Below are 21,162 nucleotides of genomic sequence, written 5' to 3' on the forward strand. Positions count from 1 at the left end.
CTGAAAAACTCTATTTCATGTTGCTTGAGAGCACTACACTGCTGGAAAGCACCAGAAAAAAAAACAAAAATACAAGACAGTCTACTGCTCTCACCAGTGAAGTGTATACTGTCATATTCTGCATCACTACTAAATCCCTTTGGACTGTAAGAAATAGCTTTTTCATAATATAAACTACCTACACAGAATTGTTTAACTCATCCAAAAAAACAAAATAAAATTTAAAAAAAATAGAGAAAAAGCTCTCTTTCATAACCTCACAAGTGCTCTCCAAAAGACAAAAACCCAAATTATTTAAAAATCAGGAGAAGCACTGCAGGTTTGTAAAGATGACAGAAATATTTTTTAACTATCATAATTCAAAAACATTAGTAAGGCAATCAGCAAAACCAGTTTATTTTGATAGCATTAACTTACACCAGTTTTAAGTAGGAGCACAGAGCATCAATCCAGACATGCTTGCCTCCAGTGGGACTATCAACAAAGAGTTGTGTGTTGACTGCTGTGAGCTGGCAGACACCCTCTGCACCTTCTCTTCAGCCACCAGGAAACACTACCCTCATTGTTCCACAAGTATGCAAAGCAACCAGCACTGGTGTGTATGGAGGATGTGAGCCACAGTGAAAAATGCATTAGACACCTCTCAGCCCCTTCAGCTGACAAAACATTCACTATGAAGGAATCCAGAAGCCAAAAAAAAATTAATGTTTGTGTCAACTAAAGTGTTTTGTTTGCATTTGTTTGTTTATAAAGAGTGGGTAGCGTAGTTTTCCAGTAATATTTCCATTGTAATAGGCTATGAAAACATAAAGACTGAGCTGTACTTTGCTCTAAAAATTCCACTTTCCTATCCCATTTCAACTGCAGTCTTGTCCTCTCTACCCTTGCTGGGAAGAGCTCAGGTGGGACCAGCAGCAGATGCACATCCCTGCCACTGTAGACAACACATTTCCTGTGTAAAGAGCACTGACTTTGGACCTCACACGCAACTCTTCACCACAAGTTACACGAAGCTCAGGAGACATCAGATGGTTATCACTCACTCTAACAGATCAAGTCACCTTCCCCAAAAAACACAAGTATGGCAGCAGCCTCTGACCCAGCAGCAGCAACCGGGCAGGATCACCAGCCCCTCTAGGGTTGAGACCAGCAGTAACCCCAGCTACACATGTGTGTGTGTGCATAGCCACATATACAATGTGAATTTCTTCCCTTAGTTCTTACAAATGTAGCTCAGTTCCCATTTTCAGAATACTGCTCTTTGCTAGAAAAAGTGTACATAATATTAACACTGGCAATTGCATTAACAAGGGCCCCTTCAGCTGAGAAAGATGGGGCTTTAACATTTTCTAGTCTTCCCCAACTCATGAGAAAAGACCAAATGTTTCCAGACCTACTGAGTAAAAACATCCTATTTAATAATGAATGCAAAATAGCTAAATACATAACTACATTAAAATCAATGACAGCTGCCCTCATAAATTTTACATTCTGTAAAATTGCATGCCCTATGATCAATGTTTTTTTCAACAGCATGCAGAGGGCTTCAGGAGAGCTGCCTGCTTTATTCTAGGTTTAATATTCAAATGAATAATCTGTAACCTCCCTTTCTCTGATCTGATGCAAACACCCAGACAGTAGTAAAGCTTACAGGTGTGGATGGCACGGGAGAACAGAGTTTAGGGTAAAAAAATGTATATAAGTTATTCCCATACCCATTTTATTAATTTCCACTGATAATTACTAATGGAACTACAGAGTGAAATAACTACAAATATTTCCTATTACTTCAGATGATCAGAGAGATCCAAAATTACAGACATTCAAATATACAGTCTTAATGGTGCTTAAAGGACCAAAACTTCTGCCTTCCATGGGCCAAGAAATCAGTTCTCAAGTGTTAACAACTGCAGGATAATAAAGTTACAGCAACTCTATGCTACATGCAGAGAAAGAGAACTGAATTGTTCTTCTTCTAATCAAAGGCTTAGATTTTTTGAGTTCACACACATTGAGGATTATAGCAGGAATGATAGCACATTACTTAAGAGTGAGAAAAGTGGGAGGGGGAGGTAACTAAGCAAGATCCTAAGACTTGCCATTCACAAGAGGCAGTACTTGAAATAAATCAACCAGTAAATTTGCAAAAGCAAATGTCACATTTACACAATGCTTCTCAACATTTACAAAGGGCATCAATGATATTAATATTTTCTCACAAAGATAATAAACAAAGTGCTAAGTGGTAGAAAATCCCCAAAGTAAAACCACTGCGCCACACATCTAATTATGTCTCTTTGGACACTGAGAAATCATTTCTTGCAGCAGTCTGGCAGGAGACAGACCACTGTCTATTCAGCTCTATAACTTCATTGCAAAAGAAATATAAATATTGGAGTTCTAAATTAAATCATTTGTGGCTGTACACAAAGCTAAAAAAGACTGTTTATATATTTACCAACTTAGGAACCAAATCAAACTATAAAAAACCCCTCACAAATCTAACAGGAAGCAGTTTCTTGCACTATGTAATTAGCACTTGTTAATCAAAGAGGAAAATGAGAAAACTGTATTCTTGTCCACAAGCTTTTACTAAGTCTTAAATCATCACACATTACAGTATTAGCCCCCAGTACATAATTGAAATCATAGAGACAGCTGTTTAAGAGGTGAACAAGCACATCATAAGTCCAAAGTCCAAAATAACACATTGCTTATTAGGAGGACTTTAACTCGGGGAACAGATAAATTTACAGTACACAAAAGTAAACCTTTAGAAAAAAAGTTACCCTAGGGCACAAAGTAGTACAGACAACCTCCCCTAGGGGAAAAAAAAAAAAGAAAGAAAATGTCTGGCCTAGGAACTCAGTCCTTTGAAAATATTAATGTTCTATTTAAAAAACAAAATTTTGTGGTGAGGGAAATAGTGAAGAGGGAATGGCTTTCTGCCTTCTGCCAGATTTAAAGCTTTTCAGTAAGACTGTCTGTCAGTGTCAACAGGAGAAAACATACCCAAACCAACAAACTGCTTGGCTGAGCATATGTCTTCATGCACAAATACTAACCCTCCCACAGAAATTCTAGTTTCGGATATATGCATCTGCCTCCAGGCAAAGCTCTGCTGCTTGCAACAGTATCTGAAATTTGGCTGAGCTGACAAATGACTATCATTTCTCACTTGCAAGAGTAGCAAGATCACTTTAAACAACAGCAGCAACAAAATATTCCATTTTTCTAAGAAAAATAAAGCAGGCAAACTTTTTCTGGCTTCAGGTGAGATAATGGTCCCTAATTCAGGAAGTTTTGTTTACCATGGAGGAACACAGGAAACATTACGTTATCAAGTTTCCAAAACAATGGATTCAGTTAGTAATACAGATCCCAATATTTTTCTTGTCCCTTTTTTGTAAAGTCAGTAACTACTTTCAGGTAGTTGAAACAGCATTCTGAAAGCCATTAACACTGTCAAAACAAGGATGAGGAAACTGCGACAATAACCCAATGAATTAGCTTTTCTAAAAAAAGCACTGCTGTTTTAATGCAGCCTTTGGCAATGCAGCAATCCAGCCCACAGTTTCCCAAATCATGCTGCAAACCTTCAGGTTTCTTCCTAGAAATATCCCATTTCATTTGATTTACTAATTGCTGAGTCAGTCAGCTGCTTGCAGCATCTTTCTTTTTACAAACACAAACCCAAAAGATATTTCAGTATGCAGGAAACAAGGTATGCAGTTTACAAATACATCATGCTTAAAAGATGTGGAAAAAAGTCAAGAAAGCTTAAAATCAGCACTGCAGCTCAAGGACTGCATAATGACACCCCTAGTTCCTAAGCATTTGCTCTATCCCCACACTTCTTTCTGACAACATCACAGTCACAGATTCAGAGCTAATTCAGCACAGAAATAAACTGCAATCGAGAAATTTTTGCAATCTATTTCACAATACTTGCCTGAGCAAGGGAAGGAATGACCAGGAAAAGACTTTACTTCAGCAGGAGAGGCAGACACATGATGCTAACAATGTAATTTATAAATTTTGAGAGTTTCCACTCTTCTTACACTAAATCTCAAAATGCCTATTATGTGGTAATTCTAGCTTCTATTTTGTCCAACTCTGTAGTGGTTTTCAGTTATTCTTTATTAGTTTACCACCTCAATTTTGCCAGCTCCTGAGCAGCTGGGCCACAAACATTGTTAATTACATCATAACATCATGAGGAAAGGATTATTAATCTGATATTTGGCAGAATGCTTCAGGGAATGAGAAACTTTCATTGCTGGAAATCTCCACCAGTTACTCAGATATGAATTTGACCATTTAGCATTTTCAATAACTGGAAAGACATGAGTTGCTTCCCTTAACACCTGATTCAGGATTGAGGAAAAATTCTTGCTTGAATATTCCAGAAAGAGATGAAATAGGAATCTTCCATATACAGGCTCATCCTAGTATACATCATAATCTAGGTAGCAATATGAAAACAAGCAGAATGTTGAAGTTTCTAATCAGCCCCTAAAAACAAAATTATTTAAGATAGATTAGTGCGACAAGCAGGCTAGGCACCCACTATGCTGAAGGAGAGTCAGGATATTGAGAACTATCACTTACAGAAGAATAAAATCAGAACTTTTTATTTTATGAGTGTGTCTGCTATGCTAGAGAACATTTCAGCAAGCATCAAAATGAAAGAAGGCACCTTTTAAAAATACAATTAAATGAAAAGCAATAAAAAAATTATCACACTACTTTTGTTCAGTCAACACTGAATTCCTTTGGACACATAGGAAAAAAAATTTGGAAGCACTATACTGTCTTAAACCACTTAACCCAAAATGTTTAACTTTCATGCAGCAAAGCAAGCAGGGAGCTCTCAATACTTCTGCCAACCTCATGACAGACCAAAGCAAAGCCTCCCCACTCATTCAGCTCTCAGCTCAACTGTTTGACAAAGTTATATGCTTTGCAAATGACTCCTCAACATTGGCTCAGGTGGAAAGTATCAACTAACTTTTCTGTATAGGTTAGGAAATCTACTGTGCTATTTAAAGACTCAAATTCAACTCATCACTAGTAACTAAACTAGAGAAAGCAGTGCCAGCTAAAACAGCATTTCTAAAACCTTCCTCTGCAATTGAAAATCTCAGGCTTGCAAATTCCTCCCTGTGAGGCTCCCACCAAATAAGAACATTCATTTGTCAAAATATCTGAGCTGAGTTTACATGATGATAGATGAAAATTTAACTTCAAAATACTTTGATATAAAATTAAGAATCAACTTATAAGTAGTAGTCCAAGTGCTTCATCAGCTTCAAAAGAACAGCAAATGCTGAGAATGGGTATTTGCTTTGCAAGCTGAAGTGTTCTACAGACCAAGAATGCTCAAACCAGTGATTTGTCAGCATTGCTCTTTACATTTGTAGCAAAAAGTGTTGCACACTTCCAGAAAGCAAGCTCTAAATAAACTCTAAATAAAAATATGATGACTTAAACACGATCCTTTCAGCAAAAGCCTTATCAGCCTTCCATATTAATGGAAAAATTACATACAGAATGGAAAATTAAATTTGATTTTTCCAAACCATAATGACATTCTGCTAATTCATCGAGAATGAATATGGCAAAAAAGTTTGTAAAAGACTTATAGTTCAATGTTATCTTCAGCTCATGAATATAAAAGAAAATTACAAGTATTTAAAGAACACGTACATCTAACTTCTTATATATGGTCCACAGTTTGGAATACCATGTAACTTTTTGCTCAAGAGACATCATGTCTTATCCAAACACAGATACTGTCTTTCCCACCTCCACAACAATTATTCCAGCACACCCCAGGACTATATTGGTGTGCCCCATGCACTAAATGAAAGCAGAAAATGTGACTATTCTATATTTTACTGGGGCATATAAACCCATCCCAGATTTTGCAAAGATCCCACTGGTATTTTCCTGGAAACTAAATCCTATGTCAGAGTAAATTTTGCCCTTGTCAGAGTCCAGAGGGACAGGAAGGAAGAAGGTCAAACTGATGTTTTTCCTATGTGAAATTGGCTGAACAGGCACTAGTCAGAACTTTTATCTGTCAATAGGTGAATTGTTCCAAATCAACACTTCCACATTCCCTTCACAGTTCTGGATTTGCCATCTCTTTTACTAATTACCTTGCTATACCTTTGTTACATCACTATTTGACAGAAGAAGTAGTGAAATATTATTTAGCCATTGAAATATTTTGTTATCTTCTAGAGCAACAGATTTTATTCTGTCTTGCCAACTTTTCTGTTCCCTTTTCCTACAGGATTTATGCTGCCCAGTACCTGTCTGACTTTATTTTGAGCTCCTGATGAACCTGCAAAAGCCTCTGATTCTGACACAATGCAAACTACTTTTACCTGCTAAAAGATGCGTGGTAGCATCACTCTTGCCATCCAATCCCAATTCTCCTCAATCTCAAATATTTGCTCTTTGAGGCAATCTACTTCTGCAATAGTTCTCCATAAAGCAATGTCTCATTATCAGATTTTTTTTTTAAAGCAGGAGGCCTAGCCTCTAACTATTTATGAGGTACACACTTACCTGAAATAAGTCTAAGCTGAGGAGCCAACAGTACAGTTTTTCAATATTGTGACCCAGTGATTTACTTATAATGCTTTGAAAAGTATGTCAGTGACCCATGAACATCACCAGAATGGCAGGAAATTCAAGTGTAGCAGGATGTTTTATATTACATGCAATTAGGAATTTTTTTGCTAACATGCAGAGTAATCCCTGTCAGAAAGACCAAGCTAAACATATAATTCAGATACCATTACCAAGAGATTAAAAAATAGATACAATGCACCTTAAGACAACCTACACTTTTTCTTAGGATTTAGTAATTTCAAGGCTTGATGTAACCGACTCCTTTCATGATTACACTGGTTTGTGCCAAGAAAGTTAATATTTATTACATGTACAAAAGCAGATAATTAAGGTAAAAACTGGAATGAAAGTATAGGTAACAGCAATGTTAAAAATCTGTCCATTCTTACACTAACATTTCACTTTAGTAACAGTCAAGTCTTTAAAATCATATCAGCTACTAGCATTCATTAAGAAAAGTCAAGAGTATTGTTTATTAGAGCAAGGTATATAAGGTATTGTTTATAAGAGTATGGTAACCCCATAAGAATAAGGTACCCAGTTTGATTTTAGTGCAGGAAATATCAGCACAAAGACAGTAAATTAAGATTCTTTCCTTCCTTTTCCTCATGCAATTCAGAAAGCAAATAACCTGGGTTATCACTCTTAATTACACCAGCTTACACACTTTATATGTATGAACAATACATTAATCTTCTCATCTAGTCTGCTCTCTTGTGCTCCTCTTTGGTTCCCAACAGAGGAACAGGAGATGTCATACTTACAAAATAGTCACTTTATCAGCTAATTGTCTCTTCTACCAGCAGCTTTCAACTATTACCATTAAGAATAAAAGATACAAAAATAACTCTTTCCATAAATTCAGACCAAATAGTTCCTAAGCAAACTGTGAAAATTTTGTTTCAGGGAGAAGAAACATGATCAACCATCCATTAATATAAGTAGACCAGTTTAACTTTTACCACTATGCTCTTCTAATAAACTGCCCTGTAGCAGCAGCTGAATACTTTTTTTTTATAATTTAAAAGGACCAGCTGCAGTATCAGCCACAGCACACTAAAAAAAAAAAAAAAAAAAAGACTGACAGAATGTTAATGCTTAGAAATAAATTGTGGTCTATCTGCAAACATATCTTGTTAAAACAATTTATCCTGCCTTGTGGAAAGTAGAATTTTGGGTTTGTCTCCCATAGACAACAATAACCTCAGCACCTTGCTGCTGCTGCCTCTTACAAGCTCACCTTTATTCCTCCTACCTCCAAAATGTCCATTCCCCTCACAATACTAAGACATCTTTTCTATGCCTCTTAACTACCAAATTGTCAGTGGGTATCAGATGCTAAGGTTTGTTCCAAGGTTCAGGTATCCCATCTGGCCAGTCAAAAGCAAGGCTCACTGCTGAACTGACAGGCTAGAAAACAACAGGTAAAAGTTGAGTTGCCTGTTTTCAAATTTCTCCAAATTTGTGTCAATTTAATATTTTGGGGATTTTTGCCCATCAAAAATCAACAATCAACAAACTGGAGCAGGAGGGTGGTGGGGGCACAGGGCAACAATGAGGGAGGACTGAGGGTGAACAGAGCAGGAGATCAAACTGTCTTGAAAAGGCAACTCTTCCTCTCCAGCCAAAAAGATTTTTGTTGCCTGACTGGGGCAATCTTCAAGTAAAAACACTACTAGCTTTTACAAAAAGGAGTACCACATGTCAATGTCACCACACTTGACATAGGATCAGAAACCAGGCAGACAAACTGTGGGCAGAGAACAGAATCCCAGCCAGTGGTGCTACACCCAGGGAAATGCCCCTCCCATCACTTAAGTCTGGACATTTGATCCATACATATGCAGGCAAAGCCAAAAGTTTTCAAGTTTTGTGTATTCACTTTTTGTGTATTAAAGTTTTGTCCTTAACTTTCCTCTCTCTTGAAAGAGTAAAAAAAAAAAAAATTTATACATCTTAAGCTTTCTTTTTGAAGCTGAACAGAGAACAGTATTTCCTCCATAAACCTTCATTTACAGTGGATACAAAGATTTTCAGACATATACACAGTTTTAACACAGAAATGTTTTACAATTTCCCTAGTCTACACACAGTTGACTTCATAAGCTTGGAGGCTTTTCATTTATGTTCCTCCACAAACATTCAAGCTTTTACGATTTTTTTTTGGCTTTTTACCCATCCATCTGAAACAAATCCCTTCTGGAAAAGGAAGATAATTCTTCAAGAAGTATGCATAAGACTGGTTAAACTTCTCCAGTTCCAGCCACCACCAAAAGAGCTAAACTCCTTTCCTCAAAACCTAAGACTTGGAAATGGAAATTTTAAACACAGTGTTTGTCAGTTGGGCCATTGTGATGATTTCCTCTTCAATAAGCCTGACCATAACTGGACTTCAATCTACTTCAAATACACCAGTCTTCATTTTGCTCTTAAAGCCTTGTCTCACTTCCCTGACATATCCTAGTTTTACCTTTTATGTAACAGTTTAATAAATTGTTAAAACATAAAGAAACTCATTAAGCTATTCAAACTACATTGAAATATCTTTAGTAAATTAAAGTATGTCAATAATAACTCACATATAAAGGAAAATAAAAGACCTTACATCTTTTCTGGATACTCTCCAAGCACCAGTACAGTAAAATGAACATTCACAGTTAGCTGACTTTGAGGTAATTTCCTTTTTTTTTTTAATTTAAATTCTTGAGTTACACTAAAAGTGATGATTTTCTGGAAAACACTGAGCTTCACTTTCAGACAGCCAGATCTCTAAGAAATGTGAAATCATGTATCAAAACCCCCAAATTACTCTATTATTTTGACTTCCTTTGGATACATTTCTCCACTCTCGTTCTTGAATCATTACCATGTTCTTCTGAATAAAATTAATGATTCACCCAACTACTCATCACATACCCAGACAAATGGAAGAAATGGAGAAATCACAAATCATGGAAACCTAAGGTGGTGTGCTACAACAATAATTGATATAAGCTGTTTTTAACTAACAATTAGCCAGCATTTTACAAGTGACAGATAAAGAAGCAAACAGTCTGTTAGAATAATGAAAAATTCCTCTTGGGTTTGCTCCACAGAAATATCCCATACAGCTCATCCCTGCCGACGGAAGCGGTAGTGAATCATAGCAGTAAAAGATGGTTTGGTTGTAAGAAAGTTGGTTTCAAATATTTTTACAGCCACAGAGTTGAAAATGTAGCTATGAAGATTGCAAGGTCAAACATCTGATTTGGAAATAAGTGCCTGATGTGCATGGTATTTAACTCTTCTGCACAGAAGTGGTCATAAAGACAGTTTGTTCACCTTAAACATCATTCCATTGTAGATTCTTTGATTAAAAATGCTAGTAATCAAAACTAGCAGAATACTGCAAACTAGTGACCAGAACTCACTGCTATTCAACTCTACTGCAAATAACATGAGGTACACTATAAAAAAAACCAAATAAAAGGCATTGTTTTAGTGGCAGAAAGCAAGATGTTTTATGAAGTTTTCCATACAGAGGAAAATGTGGTTAAAAAAGGAGTCCTTAGATGCCTCTCAAATATACATAACACTTGCAAAATATAGAGAAACCATTGTTTCAAGCTCTTAGAAGCTCCTACTGTGTTTGGGAAAGAACAATTTGGGGGAAGAATGAATAGTCATAATAGTCTAAAACTGCATAAGAAAGCTTTGATATGATCCAAAGCAAGAAAATTACATATTGTTGTACTTTCATGAATCAAATCCCAGCTGAGATTGGGTCAATTGGTTTCTTGCACACAGCAGATTTCAAGCATTAACTGCCTGCAGAAGAGTGATTAGTTTTCCTGGACATGGAAAGACAGAATAAAAGATGTGATTTGACAGTGCTGAAAGATCCAAAAGCAACTAAAAGAAAGAAACACGAGGAGGAAAAAATTATGTCTAGTAACAAGGGGGTTGGTTTAATGGTTTTTATAGTGCTTCTTTTCTTAAAGATTTAACAAATTCAATACACAAGATTACTTTGTTTCCTGTGGGCATTGGTTACCGTAATTTTTTTTAAATTAACTACTGCAGGTATAAAGATTTTATGATTTAGAACTGCAGCACAAAATTAGATATAGAATCTGGCAAGTATATTTTGCTAGAGAAAAAAGTTTTGTGCTGAGTCTGCATACATAATGTATTAATTACTTTAAAATGTTTTAACCAGCTCTGGTTGCTCACTAGACTCCTTGAATTCCTCATGCTTTCTAAACACTCTTTTTCATTTGATGACATGACACCGTAGCAGAATAATGTGAATAATATTATGAAATAGCATTTGAGTATGTAATAGCAAAAAAAAAAAGGCTGTACCACCTGCCTTTCAATTATCCAAGTTCAGATTTTCTTCAGATGCTCTGATGTACCACATTTATATATCTTCTTATCTTCCAACTGCACTCTTGCAAGAGTTGATGGATTGCTTAATATTTTCTGCAGGAGTCCATGAGTGTCACTGGGCAGCCATGGTACCAATGCTTTTCTCTTCTTTAACATTTTGTACAACAAGTTAAAATACAAGCAGTATTTTAACGACCAAAACACAACTTTAGACTTGATAAAATATTAATGCAGCTCCTAGCAATTCAATGAATCTATTCACAGCTAAACATCAAATACAAATTTTAGAGCACACAAAAACCTATAATGAACACTATTTTTTTTGTAAAGCTATACTAAGAACAATTTTAAGCCCTCATAACATCAGTTGTTTTGAAGGCTAGATTATCAGCCATTTACTTCTGGAACTCTGTATAGATCAACATCATCTTTAAGGGCAGCTTAGGCTACACAATTTCAAATTCTTTTATTCCAGTGTCCATAAAACCTGTGATATCATACATAAAACCAATTTGATGCTCAAAATAACCCAAAAAACAAGCAACTAAAACATTTTTGATGAGTATGCAATCTAACATAGCAGCAGCTGCCCCACTCTGTTCTATTCTAGCAGGGAACTTGACAAAGAATGAAGAATACCTGAGCATCCCTCATGTCACGTGGTTCTCCCTGTTCACTTCAGTGCCCAACTAAACCACAGCAGAAGCTGCAGGAAAGGGCCCGCTGAGCAGCTCGGAGTTGTTTTCTCACAGCTATCTCAGATCTCAACCAAAAGGTTGCCAGGCTGTTCTTCTAAGAGGACAGCTAATTATATTAAAGCTAAATCTGAAGCAAATGTATGTTTAACTTACTGGGCTTTCCTATCTGTAACCCTGCTTATACACACACAGCACCAGAGCAAGGAACAAGTCCCAGTAAGAATCTAAAGGCCTTTCAAAGCCTCTAAGAAAGTACAGAGTGCATTTTTGACCTGCATTAGGGCTCATGGAGGTGGTACTGTGCTTTTCTACTTCCTAAAGTTATTGAACAACTCTGTATTTTTCATGCCATTTCTGAGACTTTCAGTTCACAAAAATAAGCCTCAAAATAAAATATTTAGAAACGTCAGCCTGAAGAAGTTCTTCAACTATATATCCATTCTTTGCAGACAGAGGGCCTTAAGGGATGACTTTCTTTTTTCTTGAAATACGTATTTCAAATAAATCAAAGCACCTCTGCTGCACCTAAGGAAGCTTAATATTTGTTGTATGATGTGTACACATCCACACTATCTTCAGAACTTGAAAACAAAACAAGTTTACTAAACTATTACTAATTTAAGTACCCAGCTTTCTAAAACTTCCGATCAGCAAGGCCTGAAGAAAAAATTGGAAGAGTATATTGGAAAAGGGATGAACAAAGTTACACACTGCTAGCAGGGGTGGGGGTTTTCTTTGCTATTCTAAGTAGAGCTGTTATTTAAGTATCTCTTTGGGACTGCTCTGGTGTGCCCTCTTCAACCATTTTTCAAAGATAAAGATAGCAGATATTTGATTCATTCACATGACACTATAGACAGTAGCCTTTAAAATCACAAAGTCATCTAAAAAAAAACAAGTTATGTGAAGATGCATACTTAATTTCTTGATGGCAAACTCAGAAAGTGGACATTCAAATTAATATTCCAATCAGGACAAACAGAAATAATTCCTAACAGAAGTATTGTCTGGAAACAGTAGTTAAAGCTGAGTTTTGCACCTAAAATTAGGTTTCAGCTTCTGTGTTTGAAAAGTGTATCAATCCCAATTACCCTAAGTATGTAATGAACTGAAAATTAAATAAATCCATTAGTTTAATTTTAACCTAAATGAGTCCTTAAAGATACTTTAAAAGTGCTCCATCAGTGAATGTTCTCAATTGAATGTATTTAAGGCAGAAACATAATGAACAGGATATGCACATAAGAGCCTGGCTGCTCTTAATGCTAAATTATTCATAGTGGTAATCAAACTGATGAATGTCACTGAGTGAAAAGACAACTCTGATCAATCTTAATTTTTTGCCCACAACTAATAAGCTTTTGGGGCATCAGAAGATTTGGAAGCCTATTGTACATGGGGTTTGTTTACTCTGTTTTTTTAAAAAATTAACATCTAGCACAGTTAAGAACTGACCTCATGAAATGACATCTACTTGTTACCCACTTTGGGTTGGGGTGAGAGGCAGCTTTATGCTTGATCTTAGTCCTTGCTCACCCTGGCCATGGTAGTTAAACTCATTTTTGAATACTGTTGTGGAGACATCTGGTCAAGTGAGGGGATTGTCCTGCTCTTAGGCAGCCTCACCTTGATCCCACACTGAACTGTGTTCAGTTTTGGGCACCACAATAACAAGAAAGACACAGAACTATTAGAGAACGTCCAAAGGAAGACAACAAAGATAGTGAAGGGCTTGAGGGAAGCTGAATGAGAAGCAGCTGAAGTCACTTGGTCTGTTCAACCTGGAGAAGACTGAGACCCCATCATGGTTACAAATTCCTCATCAGGGGAAGAGGAGGGGCAGGCACTGATCTCTTCTCTGAGGTGACAGTGACAGGACCTGAGGGAGTGGCCTGAAGTTGTGTCTGGGAAGGTCTGGGTTGGACAAGAGGAAAATGTTCTTCACACAGAGAGTGGTCAGGCACTGGAAGTGCCTGGGCTCTCCAGAGGAGTGGTCAACCAGCCTGACAAGGTTCTAGAAGTGTTTGGACAATGCTCTCAGGCACATGGTGTGACTCTTGGGGATGGTCCTGTGCAAGGACAGGAGCTGGACTCAAAGATCTTTGTGGGTCCTTTCCAACTCAGCATTTTCTGTAATTCAGACCAATACTAAATACTTCTTTGTCTTTAAAGACATACGTGGTCATTTGATCAATTTTTCATTGTGTTTTTTAGTCAGCTTCACCATTCAGTTATCTAATAAGAATTTTCAAATCTCTCTATATATACTGACAATTGATTCCAACCTGTTACCAGTATTCCCATCTTCCCCTGGTTTGTTTCTCACGGACATCTGAAAAACAAATAAAAAACACCAAAACAAACCAAACAAACAAACCCTTTAAAAAAAAAGAAAAAAAAAGGGGCAAACTCAAAAGCCCAACCCCAAAATTTGTTTCCTTCTCCCTGGAAGAATCACCTTCCCTTTAATTGTCAGAATAATTCTGGTTATCATTCACAATTTGCACTAAAGCACTCCTAGCATACTAAGTGCAGGTTTAAAAGGCATGAAAAAGAAATAAGATAACAATAACCTGTGGCTATGGAAAAGTAAACAGATTGGGATTCAAGTTCTTCAGGTTCTGTTGGCCTTTGTCATGTGGCGCCTGTAAAATCAGACCAGTATTCCTGCCTCCTGTCAAACTACTTATTGAGAGATATGTATGTGCTCTGTTATTTTCATCATTCCTGTGGCTGACAGGAAGCACCAGCTGAAATTCTGGAGTCTATTCTAATGCACTGTAAAAATAAAAAGTCAGCATGACATACCCTCTCCCTTGCCTGTAACAAGTTTTCACAAGCAACTTAGATGCTGAATATCATTCTGACTCAATTGTTCCACATAACCAGGATGACAAATTTTCTTGTATGATCTCAACTACACATCAAGAACCCTGTTACAGGAAGATATATTAGAACTCAACATGAAAATAGTATTGCATTCCATTACAAAGAAATATTTGTACCAAAAATACTAAGAGTTTACCTACAGTAAGAAATCCCATTAAAAAAAATATATAATTCCTAGAGATTCTACCACTTGCACAGTTTAACCAATATTAGTACTAGTGATAACAAAGTAAAATTTTCCAAAAAGAATTACAATATTACACTGGCTTGCAATTTACAGGACAAAGTCTTATAAAGCAAGATGAGAATTAAGGAACAAAAGAGCAGTTCACACATTCTGCCTCCAAAGGATGCTAAAGTCCTTTCAGCTAGACAGCAAAACACTGCACTGGATTATCTGTTGGATAAGTTTTCTAAAAGAGTAAAGTTTCTAAAAGTTGATACCAGCATAGCACAAGAAAAAAAAAAGTATGAAAACACTTCCCTCCTTAACTAAGAGTGAATTTCACAGCAGCTTTACATGAGCCAGTCCCAGAGTCTGAATGTCCACAGCAGCAAGCTGCTGCTGCTTTACACTGTTTTTCTCTAGCGGTACCTCCTCACAGGAGAACAAACACAAATGTCTTGAGGACCATCAGATTACACAGAACAGCAACACAGCACAAGCAGCACTCTAATTCCTATCTGTATATTTCTCTTAAATTATAGTTCTGACAACAGTGTCTGAACTATCAATGAGAGTTGCTGTGGTCATTAAACACTGATTCCAATGAGAAAAGGCACCATTACAAAGCTCTTACTCTCAAGGATAACTTTTTAATTCCAAAGAAATGAAACTGACCACTTCAATGCCAAAATTAAGAAAAATGGAAAAAGAAAAAAAAACTGTTTTGAAGTCTCTTCATAGTCGATTTCCATACCACAGTTTACCGCTTAAAGAGAGGAGAAAGAAAAAAAAACCCAAAACAAAAACGTGTTGTGGTAGAGTTTTTTAATAATTGAAAATAAAACTCTGGATCACAAAAACAAGGTTGGCAAATGGTATCAAAAGCCAGCTTAGGAAGACTACCTTACCACCGGTACCTTTTCTTAACTAACCAAGTCTCCAAGCACATTTGCTTTCAGTGAGAACTGAGGTTATGAGCTAAACACACCTTTTCCATGCTGACTGTTCAGTTCCATTGGTCAAAGACAGGAGGAATCAAAATCGCTTCTTCTGTAAGGGACCACAAACCTGCACTCAGTAAGATGCATAGTGAACGGCTTTAGAATTCAAGCTAATTCTCTTTTGTGGGTTATAAAAAGACTTCAATGTGAACCCAATGGTAAGGATGCCTCTATGAGTTGGGAATTCCTACAACAACCCATGTATGAGATAATTTAAGCAGTGCTCAATGTCACAAGCTTCCAATTTAGCCGAAAGTAAATGCCCCTAAAGAACCTTCATATTTCATACTGCAAAACTGTATTTAAGTAATCAAAAAGTGAATAATAGAGCAGTTAGCCAGCTCTTTAATACATTAGCTAAAAGTATATCAATTCCATTGATTTTTACAATGGGCTGATTTCACATAATGGATTAAGCTCTCTAGAAAGACTGTAAAGGGGAAAAAATGCTTTGCCAGAATTAGCGGAAGATGGTGTCAAAGTGCTTTTATGACAAGCATGCAGTTAAAACATTTTATTTGGGGATGCTAAATTTAGAGTACTTCTGTCAGGAATAGACCTGGTGCTAACAGTTGAATAAAAGCCATGATTTCAACACTGCAGATATATTTTCAATATTTCTGTCATATTTTCTTTTAAGTATTTTATTCCTAGCTAAGAAACAGGAAGTTTGAACGAGGAATATGTAATCAAACTTGCAACACAACAAAAGGTTAACAGCAGGATGCCTCAAGGATCCACAAAGCTAGCAACATTTAAAGGCACTAATTAATGAGCTGAAAAAGAAAGCAGAAAAGTTAATAGTTATATAGGTTGGTCAAGTACATAAGTCCAAAAATGTAACCAACTGGAAGCTAATCAACCATGATGTACAGGTAATACACTGGCAGATAAAAGTCAATGTTAATAAATGTAGAAGAAGTGTCACTGAAAGTTAAATAATTACTTGTATGGTCAGCAACCTTCTAAATTAAAAAGGCCTAGTACAAACAAGAGGATTACAAGCATCCCTGTGGAACTCAGGGAAGATCTCTGCTCAATATGAGAACATCACTGCTGATAATTAAAAGTATCAAAATTCAAAAGCAGCAGTGGCAAGCACTAGCACAACTGCCTTCATATAAAACTACTGCTTCATTCTTAATGATGACCTGAAAAAGGTTGCTGCAGCATTAGACTAGGTAAAGAATTAGAAATCCAACAGAAAGTTTAAGAAGACAAAGAATGAAAAAACACAGTTATAGGAAGACTAAATGTAAACAGAAGGGAAATAATTTACACCTCAAAAATTAAGATGCTGCTCAGTGAAAGCAGGAAGTACACAGTCCAGAGATACTCTTTTTTGATACAAAGCATAAGTGAATATTCACTTATTCACTATTCAAAGGAGGACAGAAAAAATTGACTGGGATGAAGAACATCCCATGTAATGATCCAAGCCTACCTCTATTAAGTATTGGTACAAGACACATACTACGACAGAAATATTAAACATTTACCTCTTTAACACTTCTTGTGTCTGTCATGAGTTATTCAACCAGATGAACTCCAGATAAACTCCAGTGTCACAATTTCAATACTAAAATCAACATGTTGACCCTTCAAAGGGGGAGGGGGGCACCAAAACCACCTCCTTCCAAACAAACTTTAAAAATCAAAGAGCAACACAGGAAAGCAAATGATGCACTATAACTTGGCCTGAAGGACAGCATAACATGCTTCCAGATTTTGGTTATAATTTAAGACAGATAAAAGAACTCCAAAATTCTTAATGAAGCGATTGGTTAAGTATGAAACAGCACCATTTTAAACAGCACTACTATAACTACTAAAAGGTATTTCAACGTACCTTACACACAAAAAAATCAATTTATTTGAATTTGTGAGTGATTTCTTTTCTTTATAAGCAGTGACAGCTCCTGATACAGCTCAGCTTAAGTCTAGAGATGGTCCTTGCACTTCCATGAGAAGACATCTAAAGACAGGCTGGGGAAGACTGCAGAGCCAAAGACCATACCATTTTGGTCCTGTGAATCAAACTTTTGTGCTACGTGGACAGTCTGACACCATATGCCCTAAAATGAAAAAAAAAAAAAACAAACCAAAACCTACTAGAAATATAAAATCTGTCAAGAATCTCTTGTCTCTTGAACAAAACATGATGCAAATTGCATTCAAAGGATTTAAATATTTGGAAGTACTTTTTTTTTAGATACATGCCTCTGGAGCTACTTTTTGTTCTCTGACCAAAGACAAAGATTACACTCCTTTTGTGAAAGAATAAAGAAAAATATTTTAAAAGTTTACAGCTAACATATGGGTTATCAACACATATACAACAATGAAAGGACAGCAGAATACTATTTTCCTAAAGCAGAAATTCAGTATTGAAATTTATTCTAAATTACCACCATTCTTTTTCTGAACAGTTTATTCCTGAACTCATTCAAACAAATTCACTTTGAGATGATGAGTGGGGAGGAATAAATCTTCGTATAAAAGTGAAACAGTACCACCTCACCACTAGGCTAAGAAATGACTGTCACATGGTGTTTTCAAAGCATTTTCATGACTTACATTAGTGTCTTTGAATTGCCCTATTCCTATAAGAACAAGGTACATGAGGAATAAGGTATACTCATTCATGTAGCTTACAATTCTGAGCAGACAGACATCATCCAGTAATAGTCCATGTGCTGTCCTTACCACCTTGATCTCAAGGGTGACTCGTGTGTGGTATCCTTGCCAGGTAATGTTTGTATCATTTTTCTGAGGATCACCATGCTGCCACAATTTCCCTACTGACAATAACTATCTCAGGTTTACATTCTTGTTTCACAAGTAAGCCTGAGAAAATGTAGCAAACAAATTCAAAGTGCTAGCAATACCACTTAAAAAAAGCCAGCATCACAGGAGGACACAGACACAATTCCAAGTCACAGAAAATGATGAAGCTGGCACTAGAAAGTCAAGTGCTATCTTCAAGATAAGTAATTCTTTGTATTTACAAGAAAAACGAGTTCTGTGCTGCTCCAACTGTTCAGGGTAGCATGATCTTCAATGTCTTTGCAAAGGAATGAAGTTGAGAGCAGCAAGCTATAATAATACATGGTTAGTTACATAGTTTTGGTTTGCACAGCTGTTGGCTATGTTCATTTACAGTTCATGTAGTGCCAACATCATTTATATAAACCGAGGAGGCTGTTTCACTCCTGTTCATCGCCATAAAAGTTATTTCTCTCAGCAGCTGCTGCACAAAAATCAGTTTCTATTTCAGTATCTCAAGCTCTAAGTTCACGAAGTGGCAGGTTCCAGAATCTACTAAAAACAAGTGGGACCTAAAGAAACTTGCCCATGCTTAATAGTATAAGAGGGGGGCGGAGGTAGAGGGGGCAGAAGACACGCACTTCTGCTTTCCTAGAGTGGAAGGAGGTAGTAACCCTCCGTTAACACGGCCAAAGTCACATGAAAACCATTCGGCAACCAATTAGAATGAGAGCTTTTCCGAGCCTCTTCAGCTTTATGAATTAAAATGCAACAAAATAAGGCTGATCCGGAGCCCAGCAGATAAGAGAAACTCTAAAATATAAGTCACATGTTACATAATAATCATCAACTGAACGAACTCGATGTGACAGCGGTGAAGAGGTAGAGCCGACGATGGTGCCCTGGTACTCCCCCCTGCACACACACACGCACAAACAGCCACGCTGCCGGAGGCTGCTGACACACGGCAGCTCCGACCCCTGGAAGCAGCAACAGGACGTCCCCAGCCCCACGACCCTCTCCGCGGCGAGAGCACCTCGCGGAGCCGCCGGAAGGCAGCCGCAGGCTGTGTGTGCCCGTCCCCCGCGCCGGCTGCCTCCGAGCGGGCACCGCGACGGGGTCACCCCGCTCGGGGGAAGCAGCGGCCGGCCGAGGCGGCGGCTCTCCCGCAGGCAGCCGGAGAGGGAAGAAGCCCGGCGCTGCATGAACTTGGAGTTTCCCTTCCCCCGAGCCCCAGCGCGGCCGGGAGTGGGGCGGGGGGAAGCGGAACCCGAGGAGCCCGGAGCCCAGACTCACCTCGGCCCTCCTCTCCGTCGCTGCGGGGCGGACGTCGGGGCGAGAGGCGAGAGGCGCCGCCAGCCCCGCCGCTGCCGCCCCGGTCACCGGGCGCCCGAGCGCAAGAGTCCCGCAGGGTAAATCCTCCGGGCGGCGGCGGGGACGGGCACACACGCCGCTCGTCGCGGCGGCCGCTGCCTCGGACCAAGTTGAGGCGCGGCCGCCGCTGCCGCTGCACTGCCGGGCTGCAGGCGGCCGCCGCTACGGCCCCGGGGAGCCGGCGCCTCCGCTCGCCGCCTCGCTGGGCGGCCGGGGAAGCAGCGCTGCACCGCCGCCGCCTCGGCCCCCCTCTTCCTGCGGCTGCCGGGAGCCGCGCTCCGGGCGCAGCAGCGCGGTCACACAGAGCCCCGCGGAGGAGCCGCCGCCTCCCTGGGCGCCTCGGAGCCCGCAGCTGCAGCCCCCCGGCGGCGCCCGCTCCGCATGCCCCGCGCTCCGCCGCTCCCGCTGCTGCCGCCGGCGGCGGCGCCCCCGCCCGCTCTCCCGCGCACCACCGCTGCCGCCCGAGCCCCGCTCAGCGCCGCGTCTCCATCGCCGGCGGCAGCGGCGGCGGCGGCGCGGAGAGGCGGGATCAGGGAAGGGGCGGTGACCGCCCCGCGCGGCCCCGCTCCGCCCCGCCGCTGCCCCGGATGTGCGGGGGTCGCCGTGGCGGGGATGTCGCTACCCGGGGCGGGGGTCGCTGTCGCGGGCGTGCGGGGGCCCGGAGCGGGCGGGAACCGCCGCCCAGCCCGGTGCAGCAAAGCCGGCGGGCTCCGGTGCCCCCGGTGCCAGCCTGCCCCGGGCGAGGGCGGCTGCCGGCTCTAGCGGGCTCTAGTGCAACACGCACCGACCCGGCGCTCCCTGGCCGAGGGGGCCCTGCGGCGCTTCGAGCGCGGCCCTGCGGGCTGCGGGTGCGTGGCTGCCGGCCGGGTGGCGGCTCTCCGGGCCGTGCAGGCTTTGTACCGGGGAGCAGGTGTGGTGTTTTCCTGTGTCATCCCTGCTGCGCTGGCACCTGCTGCACCCGCGCTTAACGTGTGCTTTTAAAGCAGGTCTGGTCGGCGGGGACGAGCGGGAACCGCGTGGCACCGGCTCGTCTTTGCTACGCCTTGTGGTGGGGGTCAGCAGCAGCTCCCAGCTCCTTGCTGGGCCACGGCTTTGGCACAGTTTGTGTGCCGGCAACGTGGTGCCCCAGCAGCGATGTTGGGACGAATAGCTGAAACAAATGTTGTATTGGATCATTAGGCTGCAACAAGCCTCTTCTTAGCAGTGGCCCCTGGCCAAGGAAGCATCAAAACGTTACATACCTGCCCTAGTA

General features: G+C 39.8%; 1 protein-coding gene across 2 annotated transcripts in view; it reads right to left on the reverse strand.

Annotated features, from left to right (window-relative positions):
- The window catches only part of GALNT1 (polypeptide N-acetylgalactosaminyltransferase 1), an 88,688-nt gene extending 68,300 nt beyond the window's left edge, over window positions 1-20,388 (reverse strand). For both annotated transcript variants that reach the window (XM_036406358.2, XM_036406357.2), the window contains exon 1: window positions 19,833-20,388. The gene's annotated coding sequence lies outside the window, so the exon portion shown is untranslated. The remainder of the gene's footprint in view (window positions 1-19,832) is intronic.
- Between the last annotated feature and the right edge of the window lie 774 nt (window positions 20,389-21,162).

The sequence above is a fragment of the Molothrus ater genome, chromosome 1 (genome assembly GCF_012460135.2).
Source record: "Molothrus ater isolate BHLD 08-10-18 breed brown headed cowbird chromosome 1, BPBGC_Mater_1.1, whole genome shotgun sequence".
Classification (NCBI taxonomy): domain Eukaryota; kingdom Metazoa; phylum Chordata; class Aves; order Passeriformes; family Icteridae; genus Molothrus; species Molothrus ater.